The sequence below is a fragment of the Varroa jacobsoni genome, unplaced genomic scaffold, assembly GCF_002532875.2.
Source record: "Varroa jacobsoni isolate VJ856 unplaced genomic scaffold, vjacob_1.0 scaffold_1076, whole genome shotgun sequence".
Lineage (NCBI taxonomy): Eukaryota > Metazoa > Arthropoda > Arachnida > Mesostigmata > Varroidae > Varroa > Varroa jacobsoni.
The window spans coordinates 423,392-446,836 of record NW_019213978.1 but is presented as its reverse complement, the minus strand read 5'-3'; the positions used below and the strand labels follow the sequence as shown (position 1 = coordinate 446,836).

General features: G+C 42.1%; 2 protein-coding genes and 1 long non-coding RNA gene across 3 annotated transcripts in view; 2 read left to right on the top strand and 1 right to left on the bottom strand.

The window, feature by feature from the left end:
* LOC111266350 (uncharacterized) overlaps positions 1 to 7,658 on the top strand; it is a 28,486-nt gene extending 20,828 nt beyond the window's left edge. The window contains exon 7 of the mRNA XM_022843791.2: positions 7,086 to 7,658. The gene's annotated coding sequence lies outside the window, so the exon portion shown is untranslated. The remainder of the gene's footprint in view (positions 1 to 7,085) is intronic.
* The window catches only part of LOC111266348 (prestin), a 105,962-nt gene continuing 86,399 nt past the window's right edge, over positions 3,883 to 23,445 (top strand). Inside the window, exon 1 of the mRNA XM_022843773.2 lies at positions 3,883 to 4,991. The gene's annotated coding sequence lies outside the window, so the exon portion shown is untranslated. The remainder of the gene's footprint in view (positions 4,992 to 23,445) is intronic.
* The window catches only part of LOC111266352 (uncharacterized), a 14,128-nt gene continuing 5,665 nt past the window's right edge, over positions 14,983 to 23,445 (bottom strand). The window contains exon 3 of the long non-coding RNA XR_002684046.2: positions 14,983 to 16,245. This is a non-coding gene — a long non-coding RNA (uncharacterized LOC111266352). The remainder of the gene's footprint in view (positions 16,246 to 23,445) is intronic.

Genomic DNA, 23,445 nt, shown 5'->3' with positions numbered 1-23,445 from the left:
GTATAAGGGAAGGGTCAGCCAGACTATCGTGGCAAAGATCTTCAATCGAGTCTAGTCTCTGAGAAAAAGATTGCCATGTTCCTTACTTCTCAGTATTCGATTCATTCGTGGTGTGGACTACTTACCACCCAGGATAATATGACCACTATAGAACCGAAACTGCAGTGTAAGCGTGATAGTGACTGTAACACACGAGGCGGGCTCCAAACCCCTCCTCCATCAAAAGTATCTCAACCCACATCATACCGTCTCTTAAACATAGCTTAATTTCGAAAAAATATGAACGGAATTAATTCAAATTTGTATATTATGGTTAACTAGATAAACATGCGGTTCATCGGTGTTAACCAATGATTCAAGTCAGGATAAATTAGAGGAAGATAAGTAGAATGCGATTAAAAGAAGTAATAACGAACAGGAAAAGCCCTATATGCGCAAATGTTATTTGACTTTAGTCCTACTCTACGATATTACAGAGTTTCCGGAGAGCATCTGCAGCTGACGGGCTTTCACCCCGTGTTAAAGCTGAACGATGTATTTTGCAATGCATCTACCCAAAACAGTCCCATCTCAGCCCAGCGAACATTGTGCGACAATCGGACGACAATTTATACTAGATCGACCGATTTTTTACCGAAAGGATCCAATGTTATGACTTCTGACACAGCCTGTAAGGCATATTTACATTTCACGTAGTATAGAATCTTCCCAGAGGATCATATCTACTCAGATATTATTCTATGATTCAATAGCGCATTTCTGCAAATTTACTCTCCCTTGTTTAAGTTTGCCTAATGTAAGTATTTAGTTACGTGCCTGCTGAAGTGTTCCTAGGCCACCAATTATGCCTTCCCGATCGTATTGTACCGTAGCAAATAAAAGCTAGTAACATATCTACCTAAACATCATGCAACGATTATATCCAACAAGATAATCAGATATATCAGCATAAAATTTTAGCGTGTGTCCTTACATAGATGATCGGATTAGAATTACTAAAGCTATATCCTATTAGCGATCTCTTTCCCGATGAATATTAAGATTCATCCAATCAACGATTATCACAGAGCTGCTTATAAAAGTAAAGCGACTGTACACAAACAAATCTACCATAGATATATTAAGTTGCGCGATCTACGAAAACCAGCCGCCGCCGCCTCATAAAAATGCCCCAAGACATCTATATCGAAATATATTTGTGCATATCGTATACAAATAAATTAACTGGACGCTCGTCGAGGTTAGCCAGTCGACGGTCGCCACTGACGCTAATCTCTTACCGGCGCTCGGCAAGCGCCGCTGTGAATAATCTGTGATCGGCGTACCGACGTCTTCGACTTCTGTTTCAAGTCAGTAAAAGCAGGCCAACACGAATTTGCCCCCGATTTCAGTGCAGCGGCCTCGCGTCCGTTACAGTCTCTTCACTGCTATTGCCGGTCGATTATCATCACTCCAGCGTTATAATGAAGGTGAACGCTGAATGAAGCGATCTGAGAGTGTGTTGCAGTTTTAGCTTCGTCCATTCATTTAGCCACCTATCTATTTACCTTCGAGTAGTAACCAGTGGGTAGACAGCCGGCGCCCGAGGGCTTAAGATTACAGCTGTTGCAGTTAAACGTTGTTGCCAATAGCGGCGCGGCTGCTTCGACCGCTTCGGCCGCTGCCAGTGAAGGATTATGCCTGCATCCACACGTGGCAATACCGGCGGCTGGTGCAGGTGGTAGATTAATGGCGTGTTTCTTATTGCAATTATTGTTTTACCATTTTTGATGTTGTTCTTGTTGCTACCAAGCATGGGATCAACAGGCAGGCAGGCAGGCAGGCAGACGGACGGACGAACGGACGGACGAACAGACAGACAGACAGACAGACAGACAGACAGACAGACAGACGCACACGCACACGCGCACACAGACACACAGTAGAAAAGGGTAACAACGAAAGGCGGCTGGTCTGGCAATAATAAGCGCGAAGCGAACAACTGGCCAGAAATAGACGCATGTCTTTTAGATATTCTGAAGCTTGCTAAAAATGGTGTTTAATAGACGACACAGAGGGCGGCGTCGGCGACGCTGCCACGACCGCTACTATAAATCTGCACGTACAACTACTGCAAGTATATGTAAAGTATATGATCAGTGTTACGCTAGTGTCATTAAGCTGGCTATTATTAGACAGGTCGACGGATAGAAGCGGGCCATAATCAGTGAATATTGGCTTTAGAACTATCTTTCAGTTACTATTTATATTCGGGGTGATTTTTATTTGTATTTTTCATTGCCTTATCTGTGTGGTTGATTATGTCAGGCGTGAAGGGAATTCATGTGTGCACAGAATATAAAACGCGGATGAGATCGAAATAGATTACACAGACATGTTGAGAGAACAAACATTTTTTTCAAATTTTATGGAAAATAGTTCGCTTGGTCGGTTTAATAGGTGAAAGCTGTCTAATTGAACTTGTAGGGATAGTAACTTCACATTAGTCTACGTTATCAATAATAATGTGAAATCGAAACTAGCTTCCGAAAACCTGTTGAGCCCTGTCTGCCAAAATGACGGATCATATTTGTTATTGATAAATTTACACTATACATAATATACTAGTGTACATAGTTTCAAGATTTTTTTGGCAGCGAGAAGAACCTAGGTTATTTTATATTCGACAGTCAGTTATTCTTCGCTTATGAGCTTCTTGTTGATTTTGTTGTTTTTTTCCATACGCGGTACACCTAATCCAAAGGAACGTAAGTACGTCCACCTGAAGACATCAATCAATCAACCAACTGACGTCTCGATTTTTGACGTGAAGTCAAGACTTGCATAAATATAGCTGATTGAATACCCAGAATAGTTTAATCGGAAAGCAGAGGCGCTCAAACAAGTAACTCATTCTATGATAAAGTAGAGACCATACTGCTGCACATTCATTGGTTCACCTTCAGTAATATATTTATATATAATTAGACCGAGGTAAGGCAGGACCCTTTGTCTAGAATGCATCCATAGACACACGTGTTTTAGGCACTGACTAATGGTTTGTTTGCCCTAGCCTGATCTTTTCGATGATTTGCTTTGATGTTATGGCAAAAGCAGTTCTTTGTCTTTTATTTGGCTCAGTTTCTCGTACCAACTATAGGAGAGCGAACCACCGTGACATCAGAAAACCCCACGATTAGCCAGCAATGTGATAACCGTGCAAGAATAAAATCCGAACGAAAAATGCTGCCAAAAAAACGCGCCGGCCTTCAGCGGCGGCCGCGCAAAGGTCGTCGTTATGCACTGAGAGAGACATGAATGATATCTGCTGGTGTCTTTGCATTTAACATTATCATGTTGAAATATGTGTGCAAAAAGTTGGGTCTGCCCAAACACACTTCGTTTCCGAACTCGCTGCACGCATTCGGCTATCGCTTCATAAATCGCTCAAGCGTCATACGAACAGGTCGACGCGGCTGATTTCTCCGATAACTCGGTAGGGTGGCTGAGTGTCACGAAAAGATCAGTTGTTCACTCAGCTGCCGTCCAGCACCTGAAGTCTGCCATAATAGTCCGTTCGATCTGTCTCATCAAAATGAACAAAATGTCTCTGTCCTAGGCTCAACACGGCGAGCAACTGCTCACGGCTTCAGTACCAGCGGAAACGTATTCCTCCTCGCTCTCTAACGCCTCGGACGAAAACCCCATAAAGTCCCGTTTGGTCCTCAAGTCTCTCCCCAAACCCCCGGTCCGTTTACCCCTTCTTCGTTTTGTTAGCAGCGAACCTTTTCACTCATTCTCGCCGCTAGCCCTCGCCGTAGTCGACTTGCCGGCCTGCTGATGTAAGGAACGCTTGCCGATCGCGTGAAGGCTTGCTTTTAGTAGTCAGCAGTGACTCGAATGGATCGACAGACCAGACGCCGGCGACGTCGTCATCTCGTGCGCGTGTCATCATTCCAACCCAAAGCATAGATACGGATAGAGAAGCATGCACGCAAACGCTTTGAACGAATTAACAACGATTACTTCGCATCAGTTCCCTAGAATATGAACGGAGAGCGCTAATAGCACGTGGCTTGTATGCAGTGGATGACACGCTGCGACATAATCTTCTGAGCTGTGAAACCTGCAGCGAAGAAAGGATTGCCTCTATAGATTGAGTCAGACTACTAATTAAAAACTCCTAATACAAGTAATGCGTCTAATATAGTATTTTAAGCGAACTCGTTGGCAGAATTCCGATCGCCAGGAACAGTATTGTGTGTAGCGGAGGTAGCTAAGCGCTGGGTGGGCGCGCGGAGAACAAACTTGACACCGCATAATAATATAGATACATAACTACAGAATGAAAGAGAAATACGTCATCTAGATTAATGGTGCGGATAAGTGGACAACGATAGAAAGGTCTTCGGCTTTTTTGAGTTTATCAGTTAATCGGACACTGAAACGCTTCAAACGCAACCCCGCGAACCGACTGAGTCGAAGATTAGAATAACTGTTCCGCGATAGTGATAGCTTGACAAGAAGAGGCCAACAAACTAACGGTAACTAGTGTTGTATATCTGTCGTGCCTTTTCAAACATTCGGGCGTGCTTCCGGTCGACAGGCCAGTTTGGTCCGATAGGGTATCCTGATGATCTTGGGCGCACGTAAAGCAATAGCGAACTAAGAGGCTTGCTGCTTTGGTGCATGCGAACGCCCGAGATGTGCCAAATGTGCGACAAGTATGTATGCAGCAGTCTCTAACAGATACGCAGGAGTTAAATGCCGTTAGCTTTGAAGACAAACAGAAGTAGCAAGTGATTGTGTGGCCATAGACACTATTGCTTTAGCAAGTAAAATGGAGTAACGTCGATTAAAAGCAAACCGTTTGATGAACTTGTTCTGTATATTGTGTGAGGCATTATCGGATGTACTCTGACTGTGCAACTAAGCTGGCGTCCCAAAACCAAGTGGGTTCTACTTTGTGTGTACGCAAAAAGCCATACCGCCAATAGTCGATTGTGAAAAAGGTAAGCTGAATGATAGTCCCTTACAGCAAGTCCACAAAAAGACAGGCTATAATAATAATAATTGTATTTGACCTATTCTACCCGAGTGCGACATGAACAGGGTTCAGTATAATAATTCGATACGGTCCAAAGTATGGTTTTGCCATAGCCCTTCTGATACCAATACCATTGAAATAGACCGCAGAAGGCTGAGCGACCTTGCGCCATTGAGCACCAACAATAGAGAAAAGCACGCTTGATGCAGTCCCTACTTGTCCCGTTTAGAAAATACACTGTAGAGGAACAACGACGATGGCAGGGGACAATGACGTGAAGACGACGACTTCAGATTGCTCAGTGCTTAACTCGTTACAGAATACTTAGTCGGCGCTTCCTCCACTAAAACCCATAGATTTAGAGTGCAATCGAGAATCGTTACGGCTTAGGCCTACAAATAACGGCTAGCATATCCCATCGGAATTGTGTATGCTGCCTTAACGCATGCATAGTAACCATAAAAGTCACCTGTAAACCGTGTATGTAGCGGTGTTTAAAGGCAATATCGGACCTAAAATACGAAACATTTATTTGAACGTACATTGTGGTACACTGAAGTTCGGATATGATCCGTGTAGGAAACTTTCATTCTTTTTCAAAGGCCCATATGCATATCGCTAAGTGCACGCTTTGAAGGTTATCTGAGAAGTAATAACAGCGGAGCGGGGCATTCACACAATAGCCTTTATGAAGATCCGGTAGAAAAAGAAACACTTCACTTATGTCTATCTGTAATTTAGACTGGATCAAGTCATTTTTTAGTATCTATTAAGTAAAGTTAAACCAATGGAGGCCATCACATCTTGGGGCATTTAGTATCACCAACAGAAAGAGTCACCGAGACAATAGGACGGTGAAGAATCACTTTCGATTGCATGATTATCGGGCATCATAATTTCAGAGCGATCTTCCGGTTCGATGGCATAATTTTCAACGGCGTCGACCCTGAGGAATTGAGGCCATATATTAGGCTATTTGAATACCTTGACTAACAGTCAGCTAAATAAATAAACAACAATTAGCTAGTTATTGTTGCTTTTGTGGAACTTCTACTATTGTTATTCCTAGCTTTCATTAAATTCAAACCATAGTACACTAGAGGTTTTCTAGGTGTTCATCCCTAGCTCATTTCTAGTTCACTCATGTAGAAGGGCTACTGCCAATTACAAGACGGTAGATTCTATGAGTATATAGGGAATATGTAAAAAAAAAAACTTAGCCTAATGTCTTCTGTGCATTAACTATAACGTTCGCTACTTAATATAGATACTGACGATTATCATCTCATTCAATATTCTCTGCTCTGATAACGCTTACCAAACGATAAACAAAAAAACAACACACGGATTATTGCACCGGCATTGCCAATAGATTGCCTACTACAACGCTCCTAGACCCGAGCAGTAACATATAATAATATTATTGAAGGTTAAATTAAAACTATATATATATGTATATAACGCGGTAGAAATGTTGTAAGAAATCTATGAGCTGTTGTTGTAGCAGCTCAATAGCGTGAAAAATTTCGATCGGTCGCTTCGAAAGAAATCTTTATCGGGAAAGGTAAGGCAATCCTCCGACTAGAACGCGTTGACGGAAATTAAAGCAACTTTCGGACAATAGTCGCCCCTCTTTGTTGCTGAACACTTTCGATGGATGGAGCGTAGCTTTTATGCGGATATCAATTAAATAAACGTATTTGGACAAAACAAAATTGTGTACGTTAAGAAAAAGGCTCGACTCATATCGTCTTCGCGGAAACGGCCCATCCTAAATGGCTTTGAACGGCGCATGCGGCCAATACGGTAAATCACATTTGTATTCAATAACGATTTGGTAAGGGCAAGATGGTAAACAAGCGATTTATCAATTGAACGGACCCCATTGTCAATGTGTGCTGGGCGGCATTTACCGATCACATCACTTAAAGGTGGCTATGACCATCGAAAAAACTAGGAAATGGAGACTGATAGAATATACGAACGGTACCGTTCATAACTCCTATTGCATTTGCCACTGACAGTTAACGTAGGCTTGCGTTTTCTGTTCAATTTTCAGTCACAGCGCTGCAGGGCAGAAGGAACAAATGCCGTTTGAGCCTATCGATTTGATTCACACTTATGGGCCGTTATGTGCGACCCAATAGAACGGAAAGTAAACGCGCTCGATCCGGTCGTGTATTAAAGGCCACGGGTCGGCTAACGATGCTCGACTATAGAAAAAGACACCAGATCGACTATTTTCTATCGCTATGCTAAGGAACACGTAATAGGAATACAATTGCCCATAGCTTGGCTTCCCAAACAAATGTAACTGAAGTAAAGCTGGCGAACACAGGACGCTCATAAAAATGAATAATGACAAATCATAAATACGTACGTACATGTTCTCCATAGCGTTAACATGCTAGAATTGCATGTGTGGGTTTACCCTGTTCAATTTACCGCAACAAAAAACCTCCTCTTCATAGAAATGAACATTACTCATGGATACAACAAAGCATATCTTTAAAGCCCGTGAGAAATGACTGTAGTTATAAATGTCACTTGGCGTTTAGTTGATATCGATTGGAATTAGCACGCCTATGACTCAACAAAGCATAGACTTCTTGAAATAAAGACCTGTCAGGAAACAGGGACTTAAGCCGTAGTCTATATTCGCTATGCTAGAGGCCCGTCAAAGCACGGCACCCTTCAACGAATACGGTTTTCAATTTGTCAGCTCTACTACAACAGTCTCCTCTAATTAATGTTTCTCGTTTTTTTTCGGGGGGGAGGGTGGGGGGGGGCATAGAAACAACGGTTAATCCGCTTGACCTTTTTAAATTATTTCAATCGAGAGCATTCATAATGAATGCTATAGCCCATACAAACATAGCTATAGTCCAGTCCAGTATTCTACCGAATGGCCTATTCGTTCCCAAACAGTGAATGTTATCTGTAGCCTTTCGGGCACATGTAGGAGAACATATCGTAAGATTCGCACCTGTACAGTGTGTTTGTACAGCAGGCTTCGTAGCTTCCGGAAAATGGCGCCGTGTGGTAGCGGAAAATAGCGTGAGGAAAGTCGTGTCGAAGGTCTTTGAATTAAGACAAATCAAACCGATACCATAGCTAAAGCGTCTGGCGGAAACGCCTATTTACGATGTATTGTTGTCTACTTAAGCTTATTTAAATTAGTCCTAATCTTTCCGTGTTTCCGTGACTGACTTAAAAGCAAGGTTCTCCTAATGGCAACACCTCAAAACGTTAAGATTTGTTAAACGACATACGTCATAGACATATGGGGCAATGTAATGAATTGCCATTACGAACGATTACATGAAGGAGAAAACTAACTGATCCAAAGGCATCGAGCGATAGATAAGAGTTCTAAATGAGTCTTCTATTTATGTCTAGATGTTCGGTAGCAAACCGCTTCTCTAGATAGAACCGTTTGCGCACTTCAGGTCGAGGCCTTCCGTGTGGTTGCCCTATATGTATATATTTACTAATATGGTATATACAGTTTCCGGCTTGCTAACACGACAGGTTCGACTTTTATAACTCATTTCGCAATGCCACTGACAATAAAACCATAACGTGTCACCTGCTAACCAACTAGAGCTAACATATAATCAACTATATTTTAACGGGACCACTATTTCGTTAGCGTTAAACCCCGTGACCTTGCAGATCATTTGAGATAAATAGCAAATTCTATAATTAGCTCCGACAAAAATCAATGAAATGTCCATTTTGAAAAGTAATTATAGCCAGCTAACTTGAACAGTTCCATACCTCTACAAACGACACTGAGCTAATTATAAAGTACGAGCTACCGCCCAGCTACTTCAGTAGTCATGCGGCTTCCATGTTGACTGTATTGAGGTTAAAACAATACTAGGCCCGAAACGGTCTTCGCAGATGCCTATAGATTATTAGTGCTATATAAAACGCTACTGGTTTATTGGCGTTCGCGCTTGAAACAGCGGTCTGCATAGAATTTCTAGTTTACCAGTTTGTACTTATCTACCAGTGGCTGTGTATAAAGATAGGTGCACACCTGAGAATTGGGCACTACGAAACAACCGAGCGTGAACACCGTTCCCTGATCGGTTAGAAACGTTACACATATGAGAGTACCGATACGAGCATCAGACTTAAATAGCAAATGGTTTTGCCCTACGTGCTCAGCTATGCATTGCCCACGAACGTGAACTAATACATAGCTTAGAACACCTATAATATTCTGAGCGGAGACAAAGATGTCTATTATTAGGTCCAGTTAAGGAAATGTTTCGGATTTTACTGCATGAAACTGAAATCCTCTATCGAATCTAGTTAGACAAACATGATAGCACTGGACCATTACGGCGACAGGTAAAGGTTAAGATTTTTATTTCAACGGCTTTCTCTCCTCTAACCTTGCTCAATTTTGACCTAATTTATCCGGCTCTACTTACTTGCGCTTTTAGCTAGATCCTTAGCACAGATTATAGATCCAAAACGGTTCGTCCCATACGTAAAAATGTCCACACTGAAACGGGATGAACACCGATATAACTGTAGGCAAACTTATCTACCTAGCTGAATATGCATGCCTTAATGCTTTGTTTGCCCCAACATGGATACTTGTATTTCAGTACAGCATTGAAAATCTCGCCATTAGTTAGAGTAGAACAATATGTATGTATCTGCACGTACTGTATATATATATATACGGTCACCCCGAAAAAGGTCTTAATAACGTCGTTTTGGACGTGGGGTTGGCTGGAAAAAATATGGCCTAACTTATGACATGTCTCTGGAAAATGTTTTTCCAAAGATAAATTATATCTTTGGCCACTTTTCTCAACCACAATACAGAATTTGTGAGACATCAAACGTCAATTGGCTTTGTTTAATTTTGTCAAAATTCGAAAAATCACATATCGCGTACTTCCAGCAGTAGCACGCTATATGGTACGATTGATCCAGGCAATTTGTGAAATATCAATGCCTTCAAAGGCAGCGCGATGATGGCTTACGGGGATACGAAGTTATTAACACTGAAGTACGGTATACTTTTCGCAATACGATAGTAGGATATTTAAATTAGGGTAACTAACGTGATCGAATTGATCAGACAGGTCGTTGGATAATACAGCAGCGTTATGAAATGATTCAAACAAACAGGGTAGCAGGCGCAACGGGATTGCATTCATGACTAGCGTTTAGGCCGAAAACCGGTCTAAAATTAAGCCTAGCTAAGATTAGATCACCAATGGGATTATGTCGGGTTAGTTTTAGTGGGTACGTGCCTTAGAATCGTGTGTCACTGGCAAACCTCAACAGTGACAACATTGCCAAGGTCATAAACCAATTGCTAATAAAGCTATAGGGCGGCAAAAAAGGGCCGAACGGTTTGCCTTTATGTTAAGCCAATGAAAAAGGAATCGTTATTAGCCCGTCGAACTCCCAACGAGGTTATAAACTTCTGTGGTTTCCCAAAATCGAAAGTTTATCGCGTTGCGACCGCTATGCGGTCATAACTGGCACACGGTAATAAGGTTGCTGTAAGGGCTTCACAACTAATTAGAAAGCCGCAAACAGAAACTTTGACGACTGTGCCGTTCGGATGCGCCCTTGGCGATTAACTTGAACTTAGTAGTGGATCCGACCCCTCGAAGCGTTTACGAAGATTTAACGTCCGCTGCTATGAAAGTCAGCAAGAGCTTTTTCTGAGAACAACAAAACGAAGACATCCTTTCGTTCGGCGTCATGTGTTCCTGACCTCTGGCAACCCTGTTTTCGATCCTTCCAGGTTGAAAAACGCCAAGAAATACACAACTATTAATTGATTATTGATCAGTGCCCACGCCGTCAGTTTCGTTTTTAGTAAGATCTACTTAGAGGCAACGACGCTAGAACTTTTTCTATTACTTATTTCTATATTAGTTATTTAAAAAAATATCGTTCTTTCTGGACCGAAATTAATGCCACGAAATGCGTACGTACTCGCGTCGCTTACTGTTACAGCATAAGACGAAGTTGAATTGACCTTAAATTGGTTTAACCGTTCCAAAAACGTCGACGAAAAAAAAACAGACGTTTCATTGTCAATTAGCTATTCATTCAAGCTATTTCGGCTGAAATGAAAAAAAGCGCAACTATTTATAGGGACGACTATTCTGGTTAGCCGAATCTACATTAACATGGCCTACCCTTCGTGTTTCCTTTCAAACATGTTTCTAATCGTCGTATTTTTTAATAGTCTTCTGGTAGACGATGTTACTGCTGCTTAGCGTATTTTGTAGTCGTGGCTAGTAAGCCGCGTTCCCATAGTCGCAGACGGCCACATAAACGCTAATTTGGATTTTTGCGTATGTTCCAACGTTGCGATTACTGCCATCGAAGGAAGCTTACAGAACTCGGAGAAGTCTGATTATATCAGTAGATACTTAGTGTTACTATTATTATTACGATTATTGTTCGTGAAGGTTCACTGCCACTAAAACCGTAACGGCGTTGCACTAACTTGAGGCTAGAAATCTGAGGCAGCTGAAGGCAGGGTGAAAGCGTTCAGCCTGTATTTACGTATCCGAAAAGCGTCACCACGTCGTCTTCTCACGGTTAGGAATGGTCGACGCCTTGGTGTATTGCCATGATCGCCTTATTACTATACTCCAATGAGACTTTAGCAGCAATACTTACTAGCATTTCTATCCAAGGAGGCTTAGTCGAAAGCAGCACTGTTGCTTTGCCATCGATGTTTTAAACTGCCGCTAATATTTTATTGTTCAGGGTCCGGCAACTTGGGCTCGGCTGTATATAGTACGATTGATCTGAGAGACAAACAAGCGGGGCTACTGGCCAACCAACGTTATGCCGAGACCGTGAATTCATTCGTTTGACAGGACTAGGCCACATCGTGGCTGGACCGACAACGTACCGTATCCGGTAACTTCGCTAGTAGAAATATAATATATACGTGACATGTAGGTGTAATGTTTGGTGGGACTTTGTCCAGAACGACAAAAGATATTATACGTATTTGAAATGGAAATTTCCAACACGGTTTCACTCAGGACGTTTTCCGTCACAAAGAAAAGAACAAGCAAAAAAATAAATTGAAAGCATTTACTTTAAGTAAGCGCAATTCGTTACGGAAGGAAAACCGTATGTAATATAACATCATAAATATTATGGCAGCTTGTCGGATTGGCAGGTCAGTAGGCTATCAGGACACAGGTTCAACCCAGTCCTGTACACTTCGTGTTTTGCATTAACTGCATTGAGCCTTCTTCCCATAGACATCCGCCCATCGCCCACTATTAGCTAGCGAAAGCAATGAATTTCATTACACTACAAGGTCCGCACGAAAACATGCTCTGTTATTACGTAAATCCAACTACCCCTGTCCGGTTAGAATATTACCACCTTCTTGATTATTGCTGCCAATGGGGGCTAGGCTGTCATGAGAGCAAGCAGCCTTTAACCGATCCTGTGGGCCGGGTTTCTCAGTTTGTTCGTCCAGTATCAAACGCATAGTAAACTCACGCAGCAACTGTAGCCCAGATACCTCTTTGCACGTTTCTAGCATAGATTATACGATCGTGCTGTATTCAGCACCCACCTTTGGCCGTTGTCGGATCATATTGAAATACAAATTGCCCCAATGTTCTCGGACGCCCAAAAGGGCAAACGATGATTCAATAGAAAATAGAAGAGGATGGTCGTTGATAAGCGACGATAAGCACGACGCTCATCTAACTGTCGATCGCGGCAGGCAATTTAGGTTACGGTATCGCAGGCGATTCGGAGCGCGTAAGCTATATCGTCCGTTAGTTTGTTAAGAGAAGCTTTGCCTCCGAATAACGTCTGCTTGGTTTTTATTCGAATATAGATATATTATTTATAGCTAATCGGTGATCATGCGGACTCGTCGAACATTATCCTGTTTCTATACCTTGTTGTGTTTGTTTATAATGGTGCACGAACTTTGCTGGCAGTGTATCTTGTCGATTCGATTCGAGCGGTGTTCAGTTTTGAATGTAAAATTCTGCCTGGCAGGAACGATATTAAGACATCGAGCACCGCGACATTAGGCGCTATGAATAAGACCGCGAGGTGCTGGTTTTGCGGGCGACGTAACGGTTACTGAAGAACCGTTATTCCCTAGACGCTATTTTCTTTAGCACATGTCGTCGGTAGCAACTACGATGGTGACTGCGCCATCTCGTGACAGCCTACTGGTCATCTCTAGAAGGCGGAAATAAAATCATAATAGTAATAATATTACTATTATTATCTTTAGTAATCGCTTCCTAGCTTGGTCAACTGTTGCCAGAAACCGTATGGGACCGGAAACTTATCTATCGTAAGTTAGAAATACCCACATTTATTTGGTTCGTAAGATAGGCTACCTGGGGTTTCGGTCAATGCTGAGCCGTATCATAAGTGCAATGGACGTCCGGGAACTGCCACCATATGAAATGATCAATAAGATCACAATTATTTTCGCTGATTTAGCAAATTGTCAACTTCTGGACAGAACTGGATATACGATAGTTTGATACCTTTCTCAAGACTTATTCCAGTGTCATTTAATGTCCATCAGTAACAGAATACATGAATCCATGGGTGCGTTTTTGGGCGCTAATTCTGGCGATGGGTTGCAAAGCTTTCACGTACAAATGTAATTTGGGTTGACATATGTGATGCGCGGCACCTCAGCTGGGACAGATGGTCTGCTTGTCGTAACGTACATGCATTTATTCATCGTTCGTAGTAGTTCGTAGAAAGTTTGTTCTTTTTTTTTAAATGAAAAACGATGCGTCATTTTCGCAAACTGACTAGAACTAAACTATAATAATAATTTTTTTTTTGGAACTTTTGCTCTGCTACCCAACCCAACCCAGACTTTAACTCTTTTTTTTTGCACTTTTTTTTTGCGGATCAAACAAGAAATCCTTTTTGGTTGAATAAACATGATTGTCAGGAATGGTTCTTCTAACAGACAAAGATTTCATATATACATATATATATATATATATATTTATAGTGACAACGCTCTAATACCGACTTATCCGCTTTACACCCAGACCTTATGTGACAATAGCAACATAAATAGTACTATTATTAATACGCATCGTAACATTCGCGTATGTACGTCAACACGCGATTTAGGACAGTCCATCGATTTTTCTTTCGAAATATCAGACCTTCAAACCTGTGATAACAGCCAGCTGAGAGCCGGTCAAAATTTGTTGCAGCGAGGTTGTACTCTCCTAAGAACACCACGTGGCGCTTGTTCTGCTTGTTCAAACCGAATTTCCTTTCGCTAGGGTGACTATCCATATTGAGCATTCTCTCTAACCTACCTATCGCCTTTTCAATTGCAGGTTCTCCTAGAATAGAAACAAAGGTCCGAGTGCTTGCGTTTCACTCTCTAGGTTATGAATTTCGACAAACTCCAAACTGAGCCATTACTTTCCTGGCCTAGAACATGCATCGGGGTCAGAGACCCTCGAAGAGTTCTTATCTTGTACGGTTTGCCACCATCATACGCACTAACACCGACACAAATGCAATTTATTGGCTGTGTGTCTCGTTTTTACATAGTAATAGCGGCAGTAGTATCTAGGATTCAATATATCTTTGGTACTTGCCGTAACAATATATATTTGCATATTCCAGATTACAATAGATGGGCGCGATGTGTCGCAAACTAACGCTCAGCCACTTCACAGACGTAAAGGAGTGGTTACGATCTGACCTTGATACTCTTACCACCTGCATTAGTCTAATACGGGGATCCTTTTTGTCTACTTATTACATAATACAGTACTGATAATCATGCTTATTCAACACTGATCCTTTACCCCGTTCCTCTAGCTAGTGCGCTGCTTTGTAGACGCGGGATCAATTTCTTACGTGCCCCAATAGGTGTCACAGAAACGATAGTTCCCTTCAGTATGACAAGGCAATGCCAATCAATCGTCGTAACATTATAACTTTATTAGATCGGAAATTTCATAACCAGTCCAGATGTCTTCTAACAGTAAAAAGCGTCTCTTGCCATAATTTAATCTTTACAACGGAACTGCTCTACTAACACTGAAAACTCTAGTTTTATTAATACAAAGAGGCATTTGCTCCGTAAATATATATGCAGACAACCGCGTTTTTCCAAACTGTCGGATGACGTTTGCCCTACTTTGTATTATATAATATGTCTATCAGATATCGTCTCGGCTGTTATCAAGTCATTCATCATCGATCGCTTGTCGTGCACTGTTTAATACCGCAGCCGCCGCTTATCGCTGATACCAGCAAATCGCTGGCAGCAATTGTAAGGCAGTGTAATAAGCGAAATATAAGCCACAAACGTCAGCCGGGGGCATCAACTCCCGATCCGTACAGGTAATTTCTGTGGTGTGCCTTTTTTCGAGTCTGGTCAAACATGTCGAGTGGGGATATCTGTTTAGTTGTATTAGTTATATAAGATGTAGTTGATTAGGTGCTGTCCTGACTAGGCCGGCCGGCACCAAGTTGATAGAAGGGAGGGGGAAAATCAAACTGGCTATGGTCTATCGGTATCGACGAAGCCTTGGTAACTGGGAAAGGCGATAAGAACAACGATTTGAAATGATAACTATGAATTTTTACATCGATTTCTTCAGTAACAAGCGCCTTTCATTAGATTGCTCATTGTTGCCGTAGGAACAGCTGAGGCGGCCATGTTTGGTGGCAGAGTTGTCTCTATTTGAACGGTCGCGGCGACTACTTCACTCATCTCACTGGACGCCCATCCCAGGTACGCGCGTCTAACGCGCGACCCAGCGGCCAGCATCAAAAAGAAAATAAGAACTAAATAACGACAATCGATTCGCTCCACGTAGCTATGTCTAAATACAATATATATGGTATACGTTGACATCGATATAGATGGGATTCGATCGTAACGTTGCTGCAATAGAAGTCGAAGCGATAGCGATTTGGCCCGATGGTGATGAGGATGGCGTGACGACAAATCAACATTGGGACCACAACAGAGCAACGGCACAGTGGTCCGGCAAGGGGCGAATCGTTGGACAGTGACAGATAATGGTAACATCAGCGAAGCAAAAATGTAACTAAAAACGTAGAAGGCTTCAAATTTATTGAAGATTCTTTGCGATCCGGATCCCTTTGGCGGTGACAAGATGGCGTTCAACAGACACAGCTGAATTTGAAGATTTATCTTAATGTCCTATCTGAAAGCCAAGAGGCAAATCGAATTATAATACACATAAACACACACAGTAATGAAGACAACGCGCATATACAATCCCACACCTACACATAAATGTACCCTCTACTTTTACCTATATTTGCTTACGACCCGCTTGCGTCATCGTAAATCACAACGATACGGTAGTCGATGTCCGCGTTGACTAGGATTCTGCCAAACTCTTACTGTGTACCAGTAAGCGCATACGTTTGGAAGTGACACATGGAGAAATTAGAAATTTTAAAGGGGCACAGGCTATGTAGTTGCCCTGCATTCATAAATACCGGGTAACTGCATAGTGTGCATCAATAAGTGAGGTTGGACAAGGCGGCTTCGGCTCACGCACGGTCTCATAGATAAGAGTTATTAAATTATATAGGGATATCCGCGGTATGAGAGCTAGAAATGGTGTCTTAAAACACAATTGATATTTTGAATCAAATGTCCATACCGCACAGCAGCCCGCTTATGCGAAATGCAAGTGAAGTATTTACCATTGTCATTACCATTTGTTATAGGCATCGTTTACCCTCATCCACAGTAATACTTTAGGTAAGTAACTGGGTAAATGGATCGATAACGAACAATCCTACAGCTGAGACTATGAGGCACGTCTGCAAGTTTTTAGGATGATACTATGCAAGTATCGCAAAGTCGAGATGACTGCCTCTCAGGCTCGCGCCTACACGGGATTCCTCGGCAAGGCTACTTACCTAGACGAGCAGAGAAGGTGAAGAAGCGCTCCCCCAACACAACGATCCACCCCTGCTGCCTATCTTGACTTTCATCAAAATAATTACTATTACCGTTGTAGACATCTTGTCAATCGCGATGACCTGTGTTATAATTGTCTCCGTCGACATACACATCAGCGACGCCATCCGCCGGGAAAATTCTGCTCCTAGCAGTAAATTATTGCTCTAATAATAATACCGGCTTCACAACTGGGTCCAGCGTCAACAACAAAATCGTCGTCGTCGTCATCATTATCAGCAACAGTTTATTTGTCTGCTCGTTCATATTAATAAAGCGATATGGCGCGGCAACTCAGGGTCAGCGTAATTGTACCTACAGACTGATATATGAACGGATCGAAGAAGGATAACTGTTGTATGTGTCGACAACGGTGATTGCAAGGGATGAGAGCTAGTTGACAAGGACAGGGCAATGCACCGAAAATGCCCCTACGCTCAAGATGCCACAGAGCCAACTAATCGTGGCGCCGACCCAGCAACGGTGTTGATATTGACGAAGTACTAGAAAACAAACGCGTTAACAAATATTGAGCTGCATATACAGTTATATGTATAGTCAGATGTGGGCGGGCCGTATTGTGTGTGACTGTGATAATAAATGTATGATGGTACCATAGCGGGTGTTGCGCGTACCGTCGATGATGGCGCTTGTTTCGGCCGCAGTGTTTCCAGGTAATAGTAGCACCTAAATGGTGATGTAGTATAACTGTGCTCTTAACGCTTTACGTCTAAATATCTTGCGTTAATTAGTAGACATTTATCAGTAGGCATATAGGAAGAATTAGTTAGTATGTGGCAGCAAATCCCGGCATTACATTGCTATTATCTATACGATGGAGGAAAATGGTCTTCTAAGTCACTGTTGCATTGAATCACACGGCTTCATGCCTAATCTGACGGCGAACCCTTGAAGTGATGACTTCAGTCCGCCTTAAATTTCATTCCTATTGACTATTTATAGCTTGTTGCCTTACGTTATTTTTGTTACAGGGTTTATGTGTGAGTGTTCTTACGAATGAGCGTGACGTTACTGGTTTCGTCTTGCGGTGCATTTTTTAAAGATAAGGGGAAACACTACTGAGTCTCTTCTTTCATAGAACTATATTAGGTTACTGTAAGCAACTTCCTGTTTCTCTACACCTTATAAAGCACCGAGTGTTGAAAATAACATACGCAGCGGCCGGCTACTCTGAGTAATGTATTTAAAGGCCTGTTCAATGCCGAAGTGTCTGCGGTATATCAACAATAAATTATTCTTTGATCTTAGTAGACATATTTTATATAGACTTTAGGTTTTTCCAATAACAATAATTTTCATTTTATGTGTATTTGCACTTTTCGCGGTGATTCGCATTAAAAAAAACATGAGCGAAATACAGATCTGCGGTTTACTCGTACGTAAAATATATCGCTGAAGTATAGCCAAAGCCACGAACATCGTATTGTGAATAATTTTTACTATTGTCATCGGAACCCTGTTTACCCATGTGTGTTTCCAAAAACAAAATCGTAATAACAAGGTTCTGTCGCTCAGCAATACGTCAAGTACGGCAGCGCACGCTTGCCCAAGTGCCCCTCATTTCGAAATGGGTTAGAGCCGACAGAAGTTTACCTGCAAGTGACGCACTTAACCTTTGACAATTCTTTTCGGCAAGCGACATTCTGTATTTACGAAACAATTAAATCGATCAGTTGCAAATAAGATCCTGGCATTTTGCGATCTTTTCCATATACATATGTATATATTCACAGACACGCATCGATATCCCCCGATAAGGAGAGATACTAACCATGCGAATTGTCCATAGTAATTGCTAGTATCGCCAGGGAATCACTTCATTCGATATTTTCTTAGTATGATTAAAGTCACTTTAGTTTGTTGCAGTGATCCTGTTGCCGAATCCACTTTTTTCGATGCGGGTGTCCGATGGCCAGCTGTAACAAGCGTGTCCCCATAGCGTCGCCTATTGATATCGGCATACTTTGACCTTCGATCGATAATTTAGTTGGCAACACAACGAAACCCATCACTGTTGGTGGAAAAGAAAAATATCAGTGCCGGACAAAATCACGCGCAGCGTTCGGAGTTGACACGCACTTCTGTCGAAGGCGTATTTTCCGGATCTACACCCGTGAGAACGTGTCTCTTTACCTTAGCGCACGTCGGTAACAGTTAGTGTATTAAATGTTAGTGTTTTTTTTTTTGTCTGTTTTACCCTGTATTAGACTATCTGGACAAATACGAGAAGACTGCGTCGTGCATGACTGCGGCTGCATGTTGCGGTTTTCGCGACAGGTATTCTATAAACAGAGAGAATTCACAGGCGGTGAGCACGGCTGGTTAGCAGCAGTAACGTTCCGCAGGCGTCCTATGCTTTTTTTGCTATTGAATTTTGTCTTTTGGCCTTACGTATTTTTCGCATTACTGGTGTCCTCTATGCTTAAATTTCTTCGCCTGTGAATTTTTTTCTGATGGCTTTTTAGCCTCTTGATCGTTCTCGCTTTTACTTTTTGTGCGCTGCGGAAACAGTGGTTTGTGTCCGTCACACTGATCCACCTGCAAGCCGCCATTAACAGCTGCAACTGGCTTCGGCCCGGTTGGTTTGATTTTAATTGAAGAGTCACCCTGCATTGTCCAGCTGACGAAGAACCTATTTTCTTCAGTAATCCATTGATTCGCTTCTATGCAAATGGCTGAATAGTAATTTCAGTTATTATTTCTGAGCTTATTAAGCAGCTGAAACGATTGAAATGGTGGTAGCAGGAGGCGTGATGCAACCGTTTCTAGCCAGTGTTCAGCTCGTACATGAAGACACTGGTTCTTACTAGATTTGCCAACGAGTAACGAACCCATCGAAAATCGAAGTGAAACCTTTGGAGGGGTACGAAACGTTACAACGTTACTTGGTTTCCCTTGAAGAAAATTGAGGGGTAGTAGAATTCAGCGAGACTGCAAATTATAATGAACACCTATTTGATTGCTCGATCAGATTTCTATCGAATCCAGCTGCCTTTTGACCGTTAGATCAGTGTGGGGTTAAAATCAACCATTGTAGCGCTAGTTGTTTCGACAGCAACCGACAAGAACTATCGGCAAAAGTGCAAAATATGGGCAAAAGATAACAAGAAAAAAAAAAAGCAAAAAAAAAACGCTACTGAAGTGTCATAAACTGGATGGACTAATCTTGATGCGTGGTCTAGCGATGTTGCTTGGGGCGACTGCGTTTACACGGTGATGACAGAAGGTTAACTTAGGCAAGGTCTAACAAAATACAACAAAAAAAAAAAAAAAAAGATTCATGTACAGGACACTAGAAAGAACAAAGTGAGAATACTGCCACTTTCAAAGATGCAAACCAGAGATAGCAGTATCATCAAAACAAGGAACACAGTAGTTCAAACATAACGTCAAACGTTCGCGCGCTGCCGGACGGCTTAGAACACAGAAACAGTTGGCTGAATCCAACTAACAGGTAGAGAAACAAACAGATTTAGCCATGAGGAAACCAACTGGTAATCCGCCATGTTTGAAATTCTTGTCTGAAACCACGAAACATTAACGTAAACAGGCAGCTTGCAACAGCAAATGCTTACGGGTATGCTTCACAGAAAATAGGAGGAAACCATACAAAAATATCGTAACCTTTATTTTCTGCCAAATTAATAATAAACACGGCAAAACTGCCGCCCTATAGCGTTCGGCTGTGTCACAATGGTTTGACAATACTTGTGCTACGTATACTCCTGTGTCGAAAAATTCGCGAACGGACGTAAGGCTCAATTGGCGTTGTGCAGTATAGTGTTGTTATTATCATCGTTTGTTTGTTTCTAGTTTCGTACGACAAAATATAGGATGACCTAAAAATTATCGTGTTTCAAAGGTGACCTGAAGTGATCCCTATCGAGCAGAAAAAGTCAGTGGCAGGCGTTGTTTAGGTCGAACATAAACATTTCAACTTTAACAAGAGTACAGCGTACTCTCAGCTTTGGATTGCACCGATACACGCCATGCTCAGCTCGGTGTCTGGATTGCTTCTTTCAGCAGTTTTCTGACCTCAACTAAGTACAAGTGAAAATGACTGAATGCGCCATTTTAATCCCCTATACATCAATTTTCAGACGCATAACTCAAGATAACATCCCATGAGCTGAACAAAATAATTATGAAGGTAGAACGACAGCAATAGCTATTACAGGAAAAAGGGATCTTCCTTAAAAAAATTATATAAAATAACACGCGTTATATTCTAAGCCGGCCATCAACAAGCACACATTTCAAAATATAGAGGCTATAAACAAATAGGGTTATTATCTATTTGGATTTAGTGCATATGTAAATGTATTGGGCTTCAGTCTCTATTCCTATCACCACATCAGAATCTGCACGGGCCAGGTATTGCCATTCGACCTAAGCTGGCAAAGAATCAAAACGGGGCTAAAGTGTATAAAAAAACTTTTTTTTTTTTGGCATATTACTCATGCATGTAGTTGTTAGTTAAAGAGAAGTGGCCGAAGCCTATTTTGGGCGCATGCGGACATATATGTACACATAAGTGTATTACCTGTTCTTTTTTTATGATAGTATAAAATGAAATTAAGAAGAAGAGGAATAAGGCTTCCCGCCAACAATGAATTGACGCTACCGAGTTTCCTGACAAGATGGATCATCACGACATATAGCCCACATTTATGGGCCTTTCATGTGACTTCTAAAATATTCGCACCTCTGATATGTACACACTCTCTATTTTTATGTGTTTATTTTGCCGCACGCTTGCCATTAGAATATTAAGGGAACGTGAATTTCTATGTCCCATCGTGGCTTTTAAAAATGTACGAATAATAATCAACCTTGGTATCATCTCTATTACTAGTTCTAATAGGCTTTGGTTGTCAATTAAAGAGACGGGATAGACAATTCCTCCATATTGTTGTTTCTAAAGGTAAACAATGGTCTCTCGGCACAAATTAACGCTGTTTCTAACGGTAGTTTTCCGGTGTAGGAGTAGGCTAAAAATTATTTGCTCAATAAGGTTGTGAATTTAAAGACGATGCTCTACCAAGCAAAAAAATAGTGCTTGTGAAATGAACTTTTGCTTACTAAACAGTCATAAAATGGCCAGCAAGCTTGGAGCTAGCTTGTAAAACTTCGCAAAGTCGCACGTGTCCACTTAAGGTTTAGAACAACAGGCCGAGCGGGCCCAAAGCTATCTTTTTGTGGCCTTCACAGAAGAAAGCGATGTTTGCTAATTATAGCCCGGATAAAAGGAGCGGCTTAATCTAATAGCTTAGGTTTAATGGACCTGTCAGAATCTCTAATTGGCCCATGGAAAGATTTAGAAAAGTTTCAAAGCGTATTTTCACACACTTTTATAGTATATTTGTCTTGTCCAACTCGAAGCAATCAAAACGCGCAAAAAATCAGATGAACAAGCAATCGCCAGTATGATCATCTCCACCACCGATACAAAATAGCCTCTTCGCGTAGATGAAATTAGTAAATCTACGTAGAGTATTGCTAAATGTATGGATATGTCATTTCCGATACCACCTAACTACAGGGAACCGAATTCTCAGTGCAATTGTTAGTCTGAATCTTACGCTCTAACAGAGCAGGCAGGCTTGGACTAGGGACAGCAAGATGGATAGCTTCAACGGTCCTGGCCCTATAAGCTGTAACAGTTGTTTCAGAGATACCGCAGCCAAAAACGTGACAACCGACAAACACAGAGCGACCGAGCGGAATTGGCGTTAACACGCCTGCCCCAGACGCACTACTGTCGCTGCTGTACGTAGAACGGAAGAAGCGACAAACGTCCCCTCTTTTCAATCAAAACGTCTACTACAACCACTACGCGGCCCGTTCGCCTTTCTCTTATTCTAGATAATGGTATGTTATTTCTACAATGCGATTGTGGCTTAGACTTACGATATGTTCGTGACTGATGCTCTACTATAGCATACGGTGGCCACATTTTCCGCTAAATTTGCCCTGCACGCAGAGTGGTCAGTTCACAGCTTTCGTGAATGCTCTGTGGTTGTTTTTACTGCGTGTTTATTTGCTTTTGTGCGTGTATGTGTGTCACGGCCTATCGACGATCGCCAAGCAGTTTATCAAATGATTACTTCCGATTAGAAGGGAACTGCTGCTGGAACTAGCTAAGTAGCTATGGATCTGCGCGGTGGCGTTGCGTTAGAATTGCACCGATGAGAACGCAGCGGATTTTCTCGTGCTGGCCGAAACAGACACTCTACTATCGACGACGACGACGACGACGACGACGACGACGACGACGACGACGACGACGACGACGACGACGACGACGACGACGACGACGACGACGACGACGACGACGACGACGACGACGACGACGACGACGACGACGACGACGACGACGACGACGACGACGACGACAACGACGACGACA